The sequence below is a fragment of the Meleagris gallopavo genome, chromosome 14, assembly GCF_000146605.3.
Source record: "Meleagris gallopavo isolate NT-WF06-2002-E0010 breed Aviagen turkey brand Nicholas breeding stock chromosome 14, Turkey_5.1, whole genome shotgun sequence".
Classification (NCBI taxonomy): Eukaryota; Metazoa; Chordata; class Aves; order Galliformes; family Phasianidae; genus Meleagris; species Meleagris gallopavo.
The window spans coordinates 13,964,937-13,984,439 of record NC_015024.2 but is presented as its reverse complement, the minus strand read 5'-3'; the positions used below and the strand labels follow the sequence as shown (position 1 = coordinate 13,984,439).

The following is a 19,503-nucleotide window of genomic DNA, read 5'->3' as shown; positions in this document are numbered from 1 at the left end:
CTTCACCACCTGATCATATTGATAATAACTCTTTTTTTCCCAGCACTTGCACACTGAAGCTGTCTCAGACCTTTCTGTGGTTGTGCTTAACATTGGAATCACGTTCAAAGTGAGGGGTCTCCATTAAGAGACTTCCAGCTGGGCACACATTCTGGTCTGTGAATTTTCCAGCCAGCAGCACTGTATTAAGCTGCTGGGCACCCATGAATGCAGAAGGTCAGTGAGGAGTCAGGAGATGCTCTCAGGTGCATCCGGGCTGCATGGGGCCAGCATCGCTTGGCCAGGCTCAGCAGGGTGAGTAGTTCTGTGCAATTGGAACCACGTTAGCCTGGGGGGTCTGTAATGGGCACCCATCCAGAGACAGCTTTCATGGACACAGGAGGGATGGAGCACTGAGTTATTGGTAATAACTAGGGGGTTATCAGTAATAACCAGTCATATTAGCTTTTTTATTACTCTTTGAGGGAAATGAAGGAAAATTCAGATTGTTCTCAATTCTTTCAATCTGTTACAATGGGGAAGTAAGTGATCTCTGCTACCAGGAGGTTTATTAGCCGGCTTACCATGCACTTCAATGCAATTCTTCATGCAGGAGAAGTTACTCACACGTTCTTGTCTTCCAACATGCTCCAAATTCTAATGATTTACTCTTTCTCACATCCACACACTTATTCCTTAAGTTTCTCCACTTTAAATTTAATTAACATGACTGTAGCAGTCTGTCTGTCCTGCTCTCCCAAGCAGAGTAGTATTTAAAGGCAGTTTTCCTGGTGTCCGTCACTGCAGCCAGATTAAAGGACTTCCATAACTAACACTGCTTATTTTGTCCTAGAGGATTTACTACAAATCATTTCTAAGAGTCATATTTAGGAGGAGTGGTATTGCATACATCTGGAACTGCAGCCAAAGGGGCAGGATGGGCAAATTACATTGGGATCAGCATCCCTGTGGGTGAATGCTGTGCATTTCATGCAGCTCCCAAGGAAACAACACTGTGGCCAGAAATCTCTCTGTTCTCCCTTTGCTGTGTGCCATGGAAGGAGCTCTCACACCTCCTGGATGGAGCAGGGATCAGTGCTGTGAAGATAAAATGAGCTGTTGTAAGACTTTGAGTGGAAGTGTAGTATGGCAAGTGCTCCCAGCTCAGTTTCATTCAAGTCTTGATACTGAGATATTAGTAAGATGCCAATTTTAACTTGAATTGTCAGATAGCTCCTCTTTGTGAACAGCAGCAGTATTGACAGAACAGCACTTTTTGAAAGAAGTGTGGTTTTTTTTCCCTAGGAAAAATAGACTCCATATGTAAATGGGATGATGTTATTTCTTTCCTATCTGCACTAAAGCTGCTTAAAAAGAAGGCTGATGGCTGGCTTTCTTTATAGCCATGGCTTTGAATTTTCTGGAAAAAACAGGTACTGCTTACGTGTCCTGAGCACAAGCTGTTTCAGGGGGTTTCCCCCAGGGCTTTCTGATCTGGTGCCTTCCCTGGGAAGCTAGATAGGATGTGTGCTCTGGACAAGTCCTGGCCAAATCCTGAAGGTCAGAGGAGATGAAAGATAAGATTTACTCCATTTCCAGCATGGCTTTCATTACCTATCATCTTGAGCTGAGGGGGACCATGGTGTATTAAATGGTGAGTGCCATAAAGTAGGGTTTGAGCCACAAGGTGAGGAAGCAGCCCTGCAAAAATCCAAAGGGACCATTATTGCTTTCTGGACTCTCTGAATCTGCTTCTTAAGAAGCATCTTGCTGTCCCTTGAACATATGTGAGACCTCAGGAGAAAACAAACCAACAAACCTAAACTTCTCAGTAAGACACCCTTTTCTTCAACATACTTTTTTTTTTTGCCCCATGTCCTTCAACTCGTATCATGCCACCATGAGACTGCAACTAGGAAAGAGCTAATGTCATTGTATCTTAAAATCAAGTTGATTGTAAATCTGGAAGTGAATTATTATTGTTTCACCTCTGTACTCTGCAACTTGGAAGATGGCCAAGGGGACACCTGAGACACCCCATCTCCATCCACCCATCTGACTGTTTGATGTAGAGAGCAGCACCCTGAACAGGAGACTGATCGATGAGGATATTCGATGATCCTCTATATATTGCTCTGAAACATTCTTTCTGAACACAAGACATAGAAAAGCCTGTATCATAATGAAAAATGCAATTAAAGCTTTGGTCAGATTGAATCCATTACATCCCTCACAAGTGCCAGGTATTGATTTCAGTCTCAACTCCAGGGATATGTAGTCCGATACCTTCGAAATCCCATGAGCAGGGGCCTAAGCCTAGGCGTGCATGCCATTTGTATGGCTTAAAACCAAGAATATGCTTCAATCCAACTTTAACTCAGTAGGATTCGGATTTTATTGAATCTGAGCAAACTTAAATGAGTAGATGCTGTATCTGCCGCAAGGAAGATGGCTTTTGAGACTCCATCTGTAAATAGAAAAGAAAGGGCTATTTTGGCTATATTTCTGAATTGGCAGAAAACTGCAGCAGATTACATTATTCAGCGGGTAATGTAATGTTAATGCGCCCTTCTAGCCGGAGGGGAGAGAACTTAAGGTTTAATCATTTTGTAATGCACTTACATTGCCCATTTTAGATTTGTCAGCTGTCATAAATGAACTACAGTTTTATCCTGGGACTATATATAGAATCCCTATTTATATATTTTTCATCTGCAGCTTATGCAGTTTAAATGAAGAAAAGCAAGGGAAGAGGCAGGGCTCAGCTTGGCTCCATTCAGATCTTTGCTCTGTGCCATACCACCATCCACGCTCACCATTCTCATGGGCATTTTCAAGAAAACACCCCATTTCCAAACAATTCAGTGAACGTGGTGGGAAGGGAAGCAAGGAAACACATTTAAACACCACATTTTAAGCAGCCACATAGGAACAGCGGTTGGTGAACTTCTGCCTTGTGTCTTACATATTTATCATTCGTAAGCAGTAAGCTTCAGGAAATCCTGTCCCGTGGCACTGCTCCTCACTAGTTTTATTGAAAAACTGCAATATCCTATTGCATTCTAAGTTCTGTATAAAGCCACCCACGTTACGGCTTTTTGTGTACGTATTTTAGCAGCTCTCCAACAAAGACCATTCCTCTCTCGGCCGGCGGGTCCTGCTGCTTTCCTTGCTACATCTCCGCACAGCGTCACTCTGAACCTCGCAGCGCGCTGTAAGCTGCCTGAGCACTGATTAATGGCATTGCCAAAAAAAAAAGGGTTTGTAAATAGGTTTTCAGCTTGCAGAAGTATTTGAATGGGCTTGCTTTTTTGGGGGGCAGCCATTTGAAACACTCTAAGGGAAACTTGAGAAAGCAGCGTGTCCTGCTGGTCATAAATTTCAAGTATCCTCATTGTTTCATCTTTTAATCAAATTCTTACTCTGGAAGTGATTTCTGTAAGGAGTTTTGCATTGACTGCTCTTGCCACAGCTACATCCTGCAAGCCAAGGGATTTATTTTCTCCAACAATAATAATCAATGATTTTTAGGATGTGAGAGTACCCCTGTATTCATTCCTAGCTTTTGCCTACAGAGAGTAAGATAATTTATACAGAAAATGCAGTCTATCCTTACTGCAGGACAGCGTGATTTATCGACTGTGCATCTGTTTCATATAAAGTACCCCAAGTAGAACAAAAACCTCCATTCTAGCAAAACCAGGACATTCTCTTTAGTTTTCAATAAATCATGTTCTACCTGTGGGACACCTTGTTAATGACTATACACTAAATCCAGAGGGAGATTTCTTTCTTTTCTTTTCTTCCTTTTTTTTTTTCTTTTCTTTCCTTCTTTTCCTCTTTTTTTTTTAACTATCTATAACCAATATCCTGAGTTTCTAGGGCCAATTGAACACCCTTGTTGCCTGGGGAAAAGCCATTTTCATTTCAGAGGGAGTTTGGCTTTACCAACCTGGCTACAACAAATGCCTCAGCAGTGACATATCACAGCAAAGAACCATGTTGGACTGACCACGATTCATAAATGAGACCAGGAAAACCATAACCCCAAATATTCCCGGGCTATGCTTGCAGAGCACATCTCTGTCTTTAGTAAATTTTTTCTATTCAGAGTGCAATTTTTATGTGTGGCAGAGACAAATGGATCTCCAATAGGAATTCACTGGCTTGATGGAGATGTGGCACTGAGGGACGTGGTTAATGGGCGTGGTAGGAATGGGTTGATGGTTGCACTTGATGACCTTAGAGGTCTTTTCCAACCTTAATGATTCTATGGAGTGAATGAAAAGACCAGAATCCTTCCCTAAATGCTGCAAGGATGGGACAGGGTGAAAAGATGGAGAAGGTGCAGTTTGTTCTTTCAGCCCCAGCTATCCCAAACTAGCAGAGGCTGTGCAGAGTTAAGACTGGGAGGAAAGCTATGTTCGCAGCACAGCACCGCTGAAATCCATGTCTGAGCCACAGCCAAGCTGGGCTCAAGGAGCCTATATCTGTCAAAGGCATTGATGCAAAGCTGAATTCATCATTTGAAGGGTTATATTGATGTAACTGGGAGTGGAAGTTGTTTTTTCACTGAGGACATAATTCGTGCAGGTGGATGCTTACAGCATCCAAAAGGCTCAAGGCTAGCTTAATGATACTGTCAGTGAAGTGCAAAGGTGCCGAGGGAGTATGGAGTAAGTTCCTGTACAATAACAGCCCAATGAGGCAAGCCACAGCTGAATCTTGGTTCCCATCCTTTGGGCTGTCCGTTGTGCCTCTGCTCCTGCCTTGTCTCCTACCCCGTGCCCAGTGAAGTCCATCCATGCTTGAGGCAGAGCTGTGAGGACTTTGTTGGTGGCTGCTGAGGGCTCTCTGCAGAGTAAGGATGGCTGGAGGTCCATCATCACTGATGGCAAAGCCCTCCCAGGGGAGGGATGTGGGGAGCTGGAGTTGGAGAACAGCAGCTTTGAGGGCTTGGTCTCTCCTGTTTCTCCTGGACTATGAGGGTCTTGATTTCTGATAGGGCCTCTTGTTCCTACTGTCAAATAAATTGCAGTAAAAATACCACAGATGGAATGAGCTGAGTCCTTGACCTTGTTTCTTTGCTGCAAAAAAGCCAGGTGGTGCTTCTGCCAGTTCCCCTCTTGCCAGGCAGGACTCAAACAGCTCCCATCATCACACTGCCAGTCCTTTGTCCCTGGGCCGAAGGGCAAACTGAAGTCACCTTTCCAGCAGAGTGCCAATTGTTGAGACGTTGCTATTTCCGTGTTGTGTCCTTTGCTCAGGGGAGGTGTCACCAGGCAGCTGGGACCAGAGCTGGGCTGAGCTGTACAGCCTGCAGGTCCCTGTTCAAAAGGTCTCTTCTCCACAGGGAGAGAAGAAGCCCTTAAGCATGAGGGCACCTTGATTTGCTTGCTCCTCTCCTGGAGCCAGGAATGCCCCAGGCTCCTCCTCGTCCTACCATCATCAACCAGGGCTTCTGGCAGCAGAATGGGTGCTGGGATGCGATTTTGGGGCTCTTTGTTCACAGAGCACTTTTCAAAAAGCTTTGCTCTGTGCTGGAGGCTATGTCTGTGCAGTGTTGTAGCAGGTTCTGCTTTGGCCTTTTCCTGACTTTCTGGGGAATCTTACTGCCTAACAAGTTAAACTTTTTGTCATGAGAAACTGAGTCACTCCATTATGAATTCAAGGGTCAACTGAAATCTTATCTCCTACGTCTCCCCTTTGGAGAAATGCTTGTGTTTTTGACTGATGTCTCATTTAAGATCACTAAAATAATTAAAACAAAGAAGAAAAGTAGTGGATTGAGGAGGTGAGGGAGATGTGGACTGTGACCGTCCTGTCCCACTTCCCTTGGTCATATTTTGCTTTCAACGTCTGGGTAATTAATAAGTGCTATTTGACAGAGTGTCTCATTTAAGATAACTAAGAAAACATGACCTTCTCCGAAGCTGTTGCCTTTAGAGCTTGGTAACGTGCCATGGATAATGACTGAGGGGGTCAAGGATTTTTAGCTGGAAGACTTTTTCTCAAAGAAAAAAAAACAACAAACGCTGACTTGTTGAAAATGTCTTTTTCACTTTAAGAAGACGGGTTTCAATATGGCTTTATTTAACAGCCTGAAATATTTTCAATGTTTAAAATGAAATTGCTTTCCAGATATCCACTCTGAGTCATCTTTCTCATATTCAGAGGTAAGATAATTATAAAGTAATTACAAAAGGTACTTTTCAAACTAACCTAGAGATTCAGGCCAGATTTCAGCTGATTTTTTTCCCTTTTCAGTTCACATTTCGTTTGTCCTGAGATAAAGAAATATTTCCAAATCTTCCAAGTGCAGAAACACTTCCTTGCCCAGTACTAATTACTCGATTGAATTATTGGTAGACAGATCACAGCTACCTTCAATTAATCAGTTCCATGCCTGCCTTTTTCTACAGTCTCTGACCCGTGGCTCATTCACAGCCACTATGCTTGTGCTGATTTAATTAGCCATTTCACAGGCATGGCACATGAATGTTTCCTGCCTCCATAGACCCTCACTGCTCAGAATTTCAAAATATTTTCTATTTCTCACTTAAACTTCACCCCTTCCCAAACCACTTTTGCCTCCGACTCTGAGTTAATGGTTGCCACCAGGTGCTAGAGTAGTTGTGATAAGGGATATAAAGGCAGCACAGCATCCTCAGAGCTCTCTGCAGGAAGGAGATACCATGGTGCTCTGCTGCAGTAAGCTGGCAGCCCTGGTGCTGCTCCTAGAAGTTAGTGCAGCCCCAGTGAGGCTGTGGACTTCAGGTGTCTGTGGTTGTTCTGAAGGGCCCTTCTACTCTTGTGTGCCAGGAAGGTGGTAAGGAACTTTTATTTCTTGGTTGCTTCTTTCTTGGCAGGGTACCATGAAATTGGGGCTGTGAGGGTATCTCAGTTGTGGATCAAAAACTGATTTATTCTTTTCAGCTTAAACTTGTATATTTTATTGCTGCTTCAGCAATGGATAGCTAATGTTTTTGTTCTGTGTGAGTAACTTCCTCAGTCTTTTCAGTGTTAAAAGAATTTTGGGTTTAGGGTAAATCCATAGCTCTCCTGTTCTTTTGCCAGTAGGAAAAAAAAAAAGTCTGTGAATATATTACATCATTCTCTTGCTGATTGCTGCAGGGATTTTTGCTGCAAGGTAAACCTGCATTTTATAAGCAGGATTACCATCAGGATGGATGTTTGTGAAATGTCCCAAGCACTCTATATGACACCCTTCCCCTCAATTGAAGGTGGCCATGAACGTAAGTAAGAACTCTGTTTTTGTTCCCATCCCAGAACATCAGTTTCTTTAATCAAATTAACTAATTGAAAAATGAAATATTAAGACACCTTAAAATGAGGGTTTGTGCCCAAATAGCTGAATTCCCTCTGTACCTCCAGATCTCCGTGTGCTCTGTTGGGAAGCTTCATTGATATGGATCTGCTCGGAGCAGGTACAGGGAGGGAGCTGCCTGGATGAGGTTGTGTCGCTGGGAGTAATAAAACCATACTGAGCAGGAATCACTGCACCTAATGAGAGTCAGATGCAGTGTAGGATAGGCCACAGGTGTGCTTTTATCCATGCATGCAGGGAATTAAGTACATAAACTGAGTATAACTTGGTTTTATGTCTTATTTTTCTTCCATAACTTCAGGAAGAAATGGGTTTGTTGCCACCTGTGCACGTAGGGAAGCTACTGTGGTATGTTCACACGTGATAGATGTATCCCATCTCCTCTGGGATGCTGGCTATGCTCGTGGTGACCTAGAGCAGGTATAGAGTTGGAAGGGACATTCACAGGCTGTCTACTACAACCCTGTGCAGTGAACAGGGACACATGCAGCCCTATCAGGTACTCAGAACATCTCCAGCCTGACCTTGGGTGTCTCCAGGGTCAAGGCACCCACCAGCTCTCTGGGCAGCCTATGCCAGTGTTTCACCACCTTTATCCTAAAAAACCCTTTTTCCTTATACCCAATTTAAATCTTTCTTTTTTTTTTTCCTCTTTTATTTTAAACCATTTGTCCTATCACAACAAACCCAGCTGAAGGGTCTACCCCTTTCTTTCTCATAGCCTCTCTTTAGTACTGGCAGGTTTCTAGAGGGAAGTGGGGACTCTGTGTCCCTGCAGCACCTGGGGTGGAACAGGAGTCCTTAGGTCCCTCAGCTGTGGCACAGAGGAAAAGTGTTTGATATGAAGAAAAAAAAGCCACTTCAGCACTTCCTCCCTCGTCTGAGATTGCAAATATGTCTGCATTTGTTGTGAGAAATACAGAAAACACTGGACTTAATGAATTTGTATCTGCAACACAAATGGAAAGGGGATTGTTTGTCAGTGAAGCATGACTGGAAGGCAGGTGATCTTGGTGTTAAGCCTTATTTAGCCTTAGTGAATAAATCTGAGTAAAGAAGCCTATTGCTTTTCTTTCAATGGGAAATAACTCAGAGAAAGTCTTTACTTTACAAATAAGATGTGCCTTGAGCTGCAGTGCTGAGTACAAGTGGTATAGATGACATTAAGTAGCATCTTCCCTGAGCTTCCCTTGGGCTGGTGGACTGGTTCCATAGCAGAGGTGAATTGCCTGGTGCCCAAGAGCTGCCCAGAGCTGGGATGTAGCTTTCCAGCATGTTGTGCTCTGCATGAGGGTACCCACAGCTGTGGTCCCCAAAGGGATTTGAGAAAAAGCAGCATCCACCCACAGTGCAGCCAGACCAGCAGTGCTGCAAGAGCTGTGTGATGGGGAGAGACCTGTGTCAATTATCTACCTAACTGTGGAAGAACCTTAAAGCTCACAGTTAAGGGCAAAGAAATTATATGCAGTGAATATTTCAAAGAGCAGAAAGACCTATGCTTTGTCTCAAAAGCCACTTCTGCCATTAAAACTTTCTGGTTTTTTAATTAGGAACATGATGTTTTGTGAACTGCAGTTCAGGATCTGTGGGGAAGATGGTTTATGGCTGTTGTCCCTTTCTTAGCCAATGCTCTCAGTTATTTTTTCCCAGAGGTTAATAACACAGCACTTATTTCCACCCTGTCTTGCAGGGCAGGTTAATTCCACAGGGCTCTGTGTGTACATACACATGTGTATGCGCATGCACATCTTACATAATAGAATCACCATTCAGGCACTCACACCAGACTAACATGAGTGCTTGGCCACTGGGAAGCAGAGGAGAGGGCAGTATGGGGGCTGTGGGCACCTACATGTCCTCAAGGCTGTCACTTCCCCAGGAGCTGGTCTGACAAGCAGGGTGGCGTGGGGGGACGGGGGACCTGCCCACAGCAGGGATTGCCTCCTCTGAAGGCTGCTGTACTATGCAAAGCACTTTAATAAATAACGCGATTTACTGGCAATTATGTAATTATACCTCTGTTGTCCTGAGTTGAGCTCTCAGGCTGAGGCAGGTTTTGCGTTGCTCTCTGCAAAGAAAATTGGTTGAGAGACTTTTTGCTACGCATCTGTTTGCTGTGAGTCTGGGGGTAGCAGATCTTTTGCTGCTCCCATGCCTACACAGGCTCCCTGGGAGTGCACACATGTACCCTGCTGCTCCAAACTGCAGTGCTGCAGCCCAGGCCTGCCTGATGCTCAGAGGTGTGTGACAGCAAGGTTAGGGTTTCTCAGCTCTGGGAGATGCTTTTTAAGCCCAGGAGCACCCTTCTTGGGATGGGAACACTTGAAGAACAGTTGGTATCAGCTATTGCTGCTCCTCCTTGTCTACAGAGATGGGCTTTATTGCTGTAAATGACTTGGCTGGCAGCGGGCCCTGCTCACACCCCAAGTTTTGGTGAAGCTGTGGGCTGGGAATGGAAGGTGAGGAGCATCAGGACTGGCAGTGTGCCACGTGGGAGCAAGCACAGTCCCTGGGTACTGCTTGGGTGAGTCCTGTGAGCCTTTTGCTGCATGGGAAGATGCCTGTGAGGGACAAACATGTCTGGATAGAATCCACCATCATCTGTGTAGTACATCTGCATACACACAGAGGGAAGGAAGGGAAATCAGGACAACAAAAGTTATTGGGCTGAAAAATCCAACATATTGCAAAATCTGACCTGAATGTGGGCTCTTTCCCTTTCTTCATTGTCGCATTTGGCTTGGCTTCTGATTTTTAATACCACTGCTCAGGATGCATTTTGCTCCCATATTAGGAATAAATTATATCGGCTAAATGTCAAGCTAATGTGTTAATTCTGTTGCAGTACAGTGGAAACCCATATAAAAGAATCCCCCACCCCCATGCACCTTCCTCTGATTCACTTTGTGGCTCGCTAACAGTTCTGCAGTGCTGTAGATCTCAAGTAACTGGATAACAACCAGAAAGTTTTCTCCTTATTGCCTCCATCTGCTGCACTGTGATGAGAAGCTGCTTCTTGTGATGCATTTAAAATAAGACTTCCACTGCTGTACGCTGCTAGATGGGGGTGCTGGCCCCTTCTTGCTTTCTCTGATGAATAAGCAGCAGCAAGACAAAGTGGTGGTTGCTTCTAGCTCTTTTTGCTGCAGGCTGGATAAAATATGCACACAACCATAGCACCAGCCTGTATTTATTTAAAAATATTAAACTATTTATAATGGAGAGGTCATCAGCATGCTGCATTCATCACTGAGGGCTCTGGGGAAGAGGCAGCAATAAGCAAAAAACACAAGCAAGCTCTACACAAATGAGAGAATGAAGTGGCATCCTTTGAAATGTCAGTTCTGGCTAATAATTAGAGCCTGGAAGTGTGGGGGTTCCAAGCAGTTGAGTGCCATGGTGGGACTCCTGGAGGATGGAGGGTCAGCTCTGTGCTACGCAGGGAAATGTAAAAGGATTTCCTTTATGGAACTGATGATGGATTCCCCAAAGGCTGTGTGTAGGTGAACATGAGCTCTGCTGGGCACGAGCTGGAGAACTTCACAATGAGAGGATGCTGCTCTGCAAGAGTGTGCTCAGAAGGTGCTATCCACCCTTGCACAGCTCTCTTGGGCACAGTAGGTCAAGTGGCTGTTATGGTCTAATGATGAAAGAGGGGAGCAGGGCTGTGCCATCTCCTGGAAAGTGTTTCCAAGCATGAAGCAGTTTGCTCAGAGACACTGATTAGAGTAACATCATGCTGCTGCAGTGGTTTGATAGCTCCCAGTTCCCTCCATTATGTCTGCTGTTGAAATGCGTTCAGAAAAACGCTTACACCTTGAGCAAGGGCTGGCTGGTCTCTGCTGGCTTTGTATGCAGGCAGAAGCTAAGTGTGGTGCTGAAGTTAACATCAGAATAATGAATTGAAAGAGGTCAGAACAGATGAGGAGATGAATATTTCATCTTTGGCTTGCTATGCCCTTTCAGAAATTAATTTGTGTCAGGCAGTTCTTTGGCACTTTTTATATTTCCTTTTATTATCTTTTTTTTTTAAAGTAGATGTGGATCTCATCCAAAACCCAAAGTGCTCAGATGGGCTTTGGAGCTGTCTTTGCCTCTTCACATTTCTCAGGCAGCCTTATGCATACGTGGCTTTTAAAAGTTTCTCACTGCAATTTTCCCCTTACCTGCTCACAATATTTTCCTGCTTTTAGTGACCACGAAGTTACAGCCCATTCAAAAAGGTTGGAACCAAACCCAGGGCTCCATATTCTGTCCTTCTCCTGCTCAGCCCTCTGGTTTCTGCCTTCTTACCCATAACACTTTTTCCTCTCCTGCCCTGAAACTCCACTAAAAATTTCCCAGCTCTTAGGAGTCTCTGCAGACATGAAAGAACAATTCTCATTTCCCAGTTTCCATCCAATTGCTGGGCCCAAGGCATTTTATTTTAATGAAGAATTTTGTGGGAATTCCTAGGGGGACTTCTCACATCCATATTTCCTTGTAGAGCTGCTGCTGAATCATCTAGGAGCTGAAACTTGCTTGTTGGAGAGCAATGTGTTTTCCGAAGTTATCGACATGCTGAAGTTGGACCTTGTCCAAAGCAAACCTTCCACTCTGCCTTGAGTCTAATTCCTGTCATACTGTGGAGGATGAGTGTGACTCATCTCCAACCAGTAGAGTTGTACATAGGGCCTGGTGACACATGGAGGAGATGAAGAACAGAGCCATGTACTTTAGGACCAGCTTTATAACCAGCATGTTAAAAGTACAAGGACAATTTTTTTCTTTGCGTGTTGTCTACAAAGAGTAATTGAGGAGCAACATTTCATAAGAGCAGGCACCAACATCTTGTGCAAGGTTACTTCCAATGGGCTTTCTCCCAGTTCTGGTTCTCTGTTGAGTGAACCATTTGCTGCTCTGTGATGTAGTTCTGTTTCCATGGATCCAGATCTTCAAATAAAAGATCACTTGATGCAAGTCAGAAGTGTTAAGACTTCTATGGCAGTAAAAAAGAAATGAGCCTAACAGTGCTGAGATGTGACTATTGGCATACGTAGATGTATGGGAGGCAATCTTCATCATCCTTGTGGTGCTATATAGATGTGTTTCTTGTGTGAGGATTTGAGCAGCCTTCGGTTGTGGAAAGCTTCTGAGATCTCATGCTGAGGACTGCGCACTTGGAGCTGAGCTGTTCCTGTTTCCTGATGGAGACAGCACTCAAATTTCTTCCATGTCAAGTCTGGCAATAAACTGTGGGCAGGGCGGTGCTGTGGGTGCCTGGATCTGGGCTGGGCAGAGTAGGAAGGTGGAGCTGCTTCCTCTTGGAGCCTCCCAGGGATGTGACTCAGATGTCACAGCTGACTGTGCTGATCCTGCTGCCAGGAAGGGATGGTGTTCAGCAAGCCACTTGTCATCCTGCCCAAGGCTCCACACGTCTTCCAGTCCCATGGCTTAGCAGCTGTGCAAGGGCAGAATCCAGAGGACGATGCAGGCCATCTTGAACATTCCGTCCTCTCCTCACAGTCCAGCCCTGCTCATGTTCTAAGCCTGCATGTCCTCGCTTGTGGAGGAGAACAGTGAGAACTTTGTGGGCTTTGCACCATTTTCCCCATATCTGGTCATTCAAATCTTACTGGCAGTGGGAAGCTAGATTTTCTCCACAAGAGGAGGTTGAAACTTGCATTGAGATGCCATCAGATAAGATGCCCACGTGGCAGAGGAAAGCTCTTTGTCACACTGGCTGTGGAACAAGGGAGGAAGCTTGTAAATATCACATGAAGGATGCCAGCGTGTGCCATGAGGACAAGCTGCTTGCTGCTCATCCAAGCCCTTGTGCTGCTGCTCACTATCTCATCTGACACCCAGCTGGAGTTGGTTTGTTAGTGCTGCTGCCAAGCCAGTCTTAATCTCCAGGGCTGCAGAGAAATGTGAGGCTGGAGCAGGAGGGAGCATACAGCCAGCCCCTCAGCCCATCATACTTCCATGATGATGCTAGGAAAATACAGAGCAAACAACACTGCAGGAAGAAACTTAGCCCACATACAATATACAAGAGCTGTTCCCATGATGTTTGCTCAGCCCCTGGTTAATTTAGTGCGCGGGACGATCTGGCAGATTATGCAGCGAGACATGCTAATTCAGGCCTGTGGTTCGTGTGAAAGAATTACAAGACAGTCTGGGAGACAATGCAAGCTAATATTAGGACGCTAGGCAGGGAGTCAGGAATCCTAATCCTGACTGCCACTGACCTGCTCCCAGGCCCTCAGTCCCTCTTTGGAGCTGCTTGGAGAAGAAGAGGATCTCCCTTGGTGCTCAACAGAGGGAGATCTCCATCCCAGCTGAGGCTTCTGGCCTCTATTATATGTAAATAGTAAAGATGATGGTAATCTTTCCAGAGAGGGTAAGCACTGTAGGGGTGGTATTGCATATCCAAGATGCTGCTTTTTTTGGATCAAGCTTCTGTGTGAAGCAGGTGCTGCTTCAGCGTGACGCTGCTTTTGCAGGACCAGTAAGCAGTAAGTTGATCAGGGACATTTCTGTGAAGACACAACATCAGACATTGCAATGAATTCTTGTGCTTCAAAAACACAAGATGGGTTGTATATCTTCCAAATCACTGAATGATATCTGTGGTGTGTTAATTGGCTCTGCTTCTGAGAACATTTATGTGTGTGCTCAGTCTTACACATGTGGCTTGTCTGATGCCTGTAAATCACTCTTGTGAGAGCAAAGCAAAGCCGCTCCCCAGATGGCTGCAGGATAAGGGCCGTGCTGCATCCTTGCCTGCTGTGGCTTTTGCCAGAATTACAGCTGTGACCTCCCAGCTGCTTAGCACTGCTGAAGAAAGAATGTGTCCAATTCTGAAGGAATTCCTCCCCAAACCCTCAGCACGTTCTGTCGCTGTGCCTTATTGCAACTTCAGGCATAGAGGACAATAAGGTCTCCTATGAGCCTCCTTTTCTCCACACTGAACCATCCCAGTTCCCTCAGCCGTTCCCCATAATACTTGTGTTCCACTCCCTCACCACCTTAGCTGCCTTTTGCTGGACAAACTCCAGGGCCTCAATGTCTTTCCTGTAGTGAGGGGCCCAACGCAGTACCGAAGATGTGAACTTATGGTACTGTAAAGACTTACAGCCTTTAGAAGCCTTTCCTAATTTAGCTGTCTCCCCTTAGCTTTCAGTGTTTTAAAGAGGGAAAGAATAAGTTTTAAGCATTGAAGATGCATGGAGAAAATAGGTGATAGAGAGAATGGAACAGGGAGATGGTGTGTACCAAGCAGTGGAAGAGCAAGGAATGTTGACTCTTTTGCCTCAGCAAAACTGGCAATGAGTTTGAAGATGCAAACAGGCTCACTGTATCTGCAAAAGGAAGGAAGAATAAAGGAGGACTCTTGGAGTCCTGGGCAATTGTGCTGACTTCCAATAGCACAGATGAGAGGTAGCCCTTCTCCTTTTCCATCAGTAGAAGCAGAAAGAGGGAAGTTTATCAGTTGTACAGATGAACTAGGATAGTAGGGTAAAGCTATTGTCTACTGAAAAGTCCCTCTCAACTCATGTGGGTCCATTAAAATAGCAAAAGAAAAATTCCCAGGGAAGAATGCAAAGTGGTAAAACTTAATGTGTACCAGACTAGGGCAGGAACTCCCTCCTTCTGTGAATAGATCGTAGACAAGAAAGACTAAAAAAGTCAAGACTTTCTCCATTTTGAAAATACTAGGGGTAAATGCTCCTACGTGTCCCAGACCTCCACTGCCCTAAATACTCTGTGGAGGTTTCCTTCAGTTATCTTTTGGAAAGTTAAAACGTGGCAGGCTCAGCCTCCCTTGCAAAGAAAATCTGATCCTTAATATAACCAACAGGCTGTGCCCTATCCCCTCAGCTCTGGACTCCTCGAGCTCCACAAGGCTGGGAACAGACAGACTCCATCCGTGCCAAAAAGCCGCACCCACAGCAATCACATCCTGGAACAGAGACAGCTTCTGTAGGGAAGGTATGTCTGAAAGAAGCTGTTAAGCTCAGGAGCACAATGCCAGTGAGAGTTAATCAGATCTGTGCTTCTTAACTGGGGAAGTTTTGGTTTTTTAAGTCTTGCTTTTAAAACGAGTGCTGATTTCATGCTGTCTTCAGGTTACCTGTGCTCACATCCAGGTGATCAGACACCGTGCTCTTGCACTGCACCCAACAAGCATGCCCACATCCCCCATGCCCAGCCTGCTGGGTGTTATTTAAGCTGTAAGATACGACAGAGCATGCTTTATGGTGCCATTAATTGATGCTGTGGGTGACTTTAACCACCTAAGGACTATATTAATGGCCCTATAAAATACACCCTGGAGTGTCTTAATATGGTTATGAGATTGATCATCAGCTTTGTATTCCGCTGTGTGTGTTATTATTGAAATAAATTGTGGAGGAGGGTGATAGTGCATCCCAAGGAGGGGTGAGTTGTCTTTTCTTGGGCTCCTGTGGTCCCAAAGTCATATGGTCTTCTGCGGAGCGTGCTGTGGGATGGTGCCCAAACCAGTGAAAAACCACAAGTGTGTCCATATTGGCTGCCCTGTGGCACTGACCAGGTCTGCATGTGTTTGGATCTGGAACTTTTCTCCAAGTAGCAGCAGCTACCATGGAGCAGTACCAGCTTGTACAGAAACACAATGCAGACAGTTCCTCTCTGGTAGATGTTGGGACTACTATGAACAACAATTCCTGTTTGGGAAGTGCAGCAAACCATGACTTTCCTACTGATAGATGCTGGCAGCATGAGTGTACCAACAGGAAAACAGCCAGACCTTGTTTAAGGTTTCTTTTGTCCCAGGATCCAAAGGCTTGGGTTTTTGAAGCCTCAAAGCCCTTGATATCAAAGTACTGAGGATCTGTTTTTTAGCTGGAAATTAAAAATTCATTCTGTTGTATTAAGTAATCTATGCTTTCATTTGTAGCCTTAATCACTGTCTTTTTAAGCACAAAATTTCAGAGATGCTTATGAGACCAAGAGTGCAGACTGGCATTGTTTTTGGAAAAACTGTTTTAGTTTCTACTGTGTATTTGCGGTGGGACTTGAAGCACACAAAACCCCTTCTGGAGGAGGAAGAAAGGCTCATTTCACTTATCCCGACAGATTAGAGGCTGCTGGATGGGCCACCAAACCATAGTTACTGTAGATGAAAGAGCAAGGGAACTGGGCTCTGCTTAGAGCCCTGAGCCAGTCCAAAGCAGCTTTTCATGGCAGTGTGATGGGCAGGGAGCTGAAGGGTGTGGCATCACATGTGGGGTGAGGCCTGAGCAGCAGGTGAGGCAGGATGGCTGCTGAGAGCCTTGCTTGGGTGAGAACTGTCCGCGTTTCTCCCTCCCCTGTGGTAGGAAGTCAGTCAAACGCAGAGTGTGTGGAGGAAAATCAAGAGAAAGCACTGGGTGAGGTTTGTGGGTTTTGTTAATTACCAGAAAGAACAATTTTGAGAACCCAGTGGCCCAGACACGAGTACAGCATTAGCATTACGACAGGAACAGATCACACTTGCGTTAGTTTTGCAGTGTTTGCGAGCAAACAGAAAACGACCCTATTAAATCTGTCGTGCCATAAATCTTACCAGCAAAATTGCTTTTCCAAATAATGTTCTTCAATTTATTTTTTTTCCATGAGGCACGAGCAGTTCCGTAGGCTCTGCTCAGGGCAGCTACAACTCATGTGACACTCACATGGGTCCCAGACGGATTGTAGCTTGGTGGGGCTGTCACATCACACATTACCCACAATGGTGGTGATGAAAATATACGTCACACCCAGGTCCCAGCTGCAGACAGGACTCTCCTTGGGCTGTGATCTCAGATGGATGACAACCATCAGCCAGCAGGAAGATGAAATACAAACCCTTCCCTTCAGCCACACTGCTGTGTTCATTCCCCAGGGGGACTTAGCTTGATCACTGATCCAGTTCTTACTGGCCAAGGCACAATAAAAAGTGTGCCCTGATCCTAAAAGTGACAAACTGGGTAGCTGGTTACAAAGCCAGCCAATGCAGATATAAGGCAGCTACAGCTGCAGCAACCTAAGAGAATCAGCACAGCTTTCATTGGGTAAGAAATAAAGCTCCAAGTGGAAAGAAACCTTTTACAGGAATGGAGGGGATGTAAGTGCTAGGCATAGCAGATAACATACTAATCTGCCTATGATAGCGAAAATTTCTTTCAAAATATAGTTGGCCTTAATAAAAGCATGTCTAGCACTGAAGAATCCAATATTACTTTGGCAGCTTTGTTTCATAACTGCTTACCCTAACAGTTGGAAAACAATTTATTTCTTGTCTGAGACTGCAGAGGAGCAGACTGACAAAATGATGTCTGACATGGAGGGGCATATGGAAAAAAGGGGTGGAATTGAATTCTTCCACATGGAAAAAAAAAGCACCCATTGACATTTATCGAGTCCTGTTGAACATTTATGGAGACCAAACAGTGGATGTGAGCACACTGAAGTGGCGGATGCTGCATTTCAGCAGTGATGACAGCGCATCACCTCAGCTGGTGCAGATTTTTATGAGCGCAGCATGCAGGCTGTTGTTCACTGCTGGCAAAACGGCACTGCTAATGGTGGTGACTACGATGAAAAAATAATGTTTTGTAGCTAAGAATTTGCTCTATCCAACAGCGTTCACTGCAGTTTTTGTATCTTTTATATTTCCCACAGAAACAAATAGGAGGCATTACTTTTGGAGCAACCAACATATTTGCCAACAAAGATCTGATGCTGGCCTCAAACTGCCTGCTGCAGCCACCTTGCTCTGTGTGTACCAGAAGGTCAGTGCCCCTGGATGGCTTTAAGGCCTGCAGTGCCAACCAGCAGCAACGGCTCCTGAGGGCAGCCCAATTTGCCTTGTGGTGACTGGAGGGAGCCAACAGCAGGATCCTTTCCAGGGGACCACAGAGGTGGTTGCTGCCCCATGCATGTCGGTGTTCAAGAAGCATTTGGACAATGCCCTCATTAACATGCTTTAACTTTTGGTTAGTGCTAAGGAGGTCAGGCTGTTGGATTCAATGATCTTTGGAAAGTCCCTTCCAATGGAACTATTCTACTCTATTCTGTTCCATTTTGTTCCGTTCCAATTTGTATTTCACGAGTCCATTTCTGCATTTCCCTTTGCTCCCAGGGAGGCAGGCTCTGCTGTGCTCCTTGGAAGGGGCTCTGCTATTTATTTCAGCATTTCGAGTCCTGGCAGTCCCATAAGCTTCCCATGGAAGTATGCAGAGCACAGGGCTGACTGCTGTGCTCTTTCAATGGGACAAAGCGTCCCCGTTCCCTGGCCTGAAGCTGGCCGTGCCAGTCAGGCTGGAGAGCACAGCTTCTGTGGCTGCAGAGCATTGCCTGCAGTGATGGGGATTTGAGGAAAAAACTGTGGGATTGATCTTGGCTGCAGGGAAGCAGTGATGGGGATGCTGGGTGTGAGAGGACAGGACTCCTCCCTCTTTCATCTGGGACAGATAGAAGGGCTGGGAAAGGCATTGCTGTCATCCCACTTTTGGGGTCCAGGAACCAAGCCCAGCTGAGCTGCAGCCACAGCTGTTGCATACGTCCCCCAGGTCTGTTGGCATCACAGATCATTTGGGTACATGCATGGCCTGAGAGATGAGAGCACACCTGAGGGCAGAGCAGGGAACAAGAAGGGGCTTTGCTTCTCAGTGTCACTTCTCAGTTCTGAGTAGCACTGAAACAGAGCACGCACACATCTGACAACCAAACTCCATGGCTGAATGGGGAATGGTCGTGTATTAGACTGCTCAAAATGAGGCCTGGCTTTCAGGTTTGGAGGTGTGGAGTGTGAGCAGGGAGGGACAGCTGGTGGAGGCACACCAACAGTCCCTACTGGAGTTTTTGCACGAGTTCTGGGTAACTTTGAAGAGCACATGGATGACCCATTCCTCCTCACCAGCAAGACATGAGTGCAGGTCTGTCCCGCGTCTAAACAACTGCATGGGAAAAACAAAACGCGAGAACATTATTGACATTAGAAATTCCGGCACTCCGGAGCAGGCAAGCAGAGAACCGAGGACTCGCTCACAGCCTTCTCCCAGCGCTGCAGAGCGCTTCCTTACCGCGCTCACAGCTCGTGCGAGTCTTCCCACCGCGCCCACCCGAAGGCACAGGTGGGCGCCCGCCCCGCACCTGCGCGCCTCGCACGGACCGCAGCCAAGCGCGGC

At 45.7% G+C, this 19,503-nt stretch overlaps 1 long non-coding RNA gene across 1 annotated transcript; it reads left to right on the top strand.

Annotated features, from left to right (window-relative positions):
* The first annotated feature begins 6,534 nt into the window (after positions 1-6,534).
* LOC116217179 lies at positions 6,535-14,991 on the top strand. The gene is made up of 3 exons (XR_004161333.1): positions 6,535-6,808; positions 7,114-7,235; positions 11,814-14,991. It is a non-coding gene; the product is annotated as an uncharacterized LOC116217179 (long non-coding RNA).
* The last annotated feature ends 4,512 nt before the right edge of the window (positions 14,992-19,503 follow it).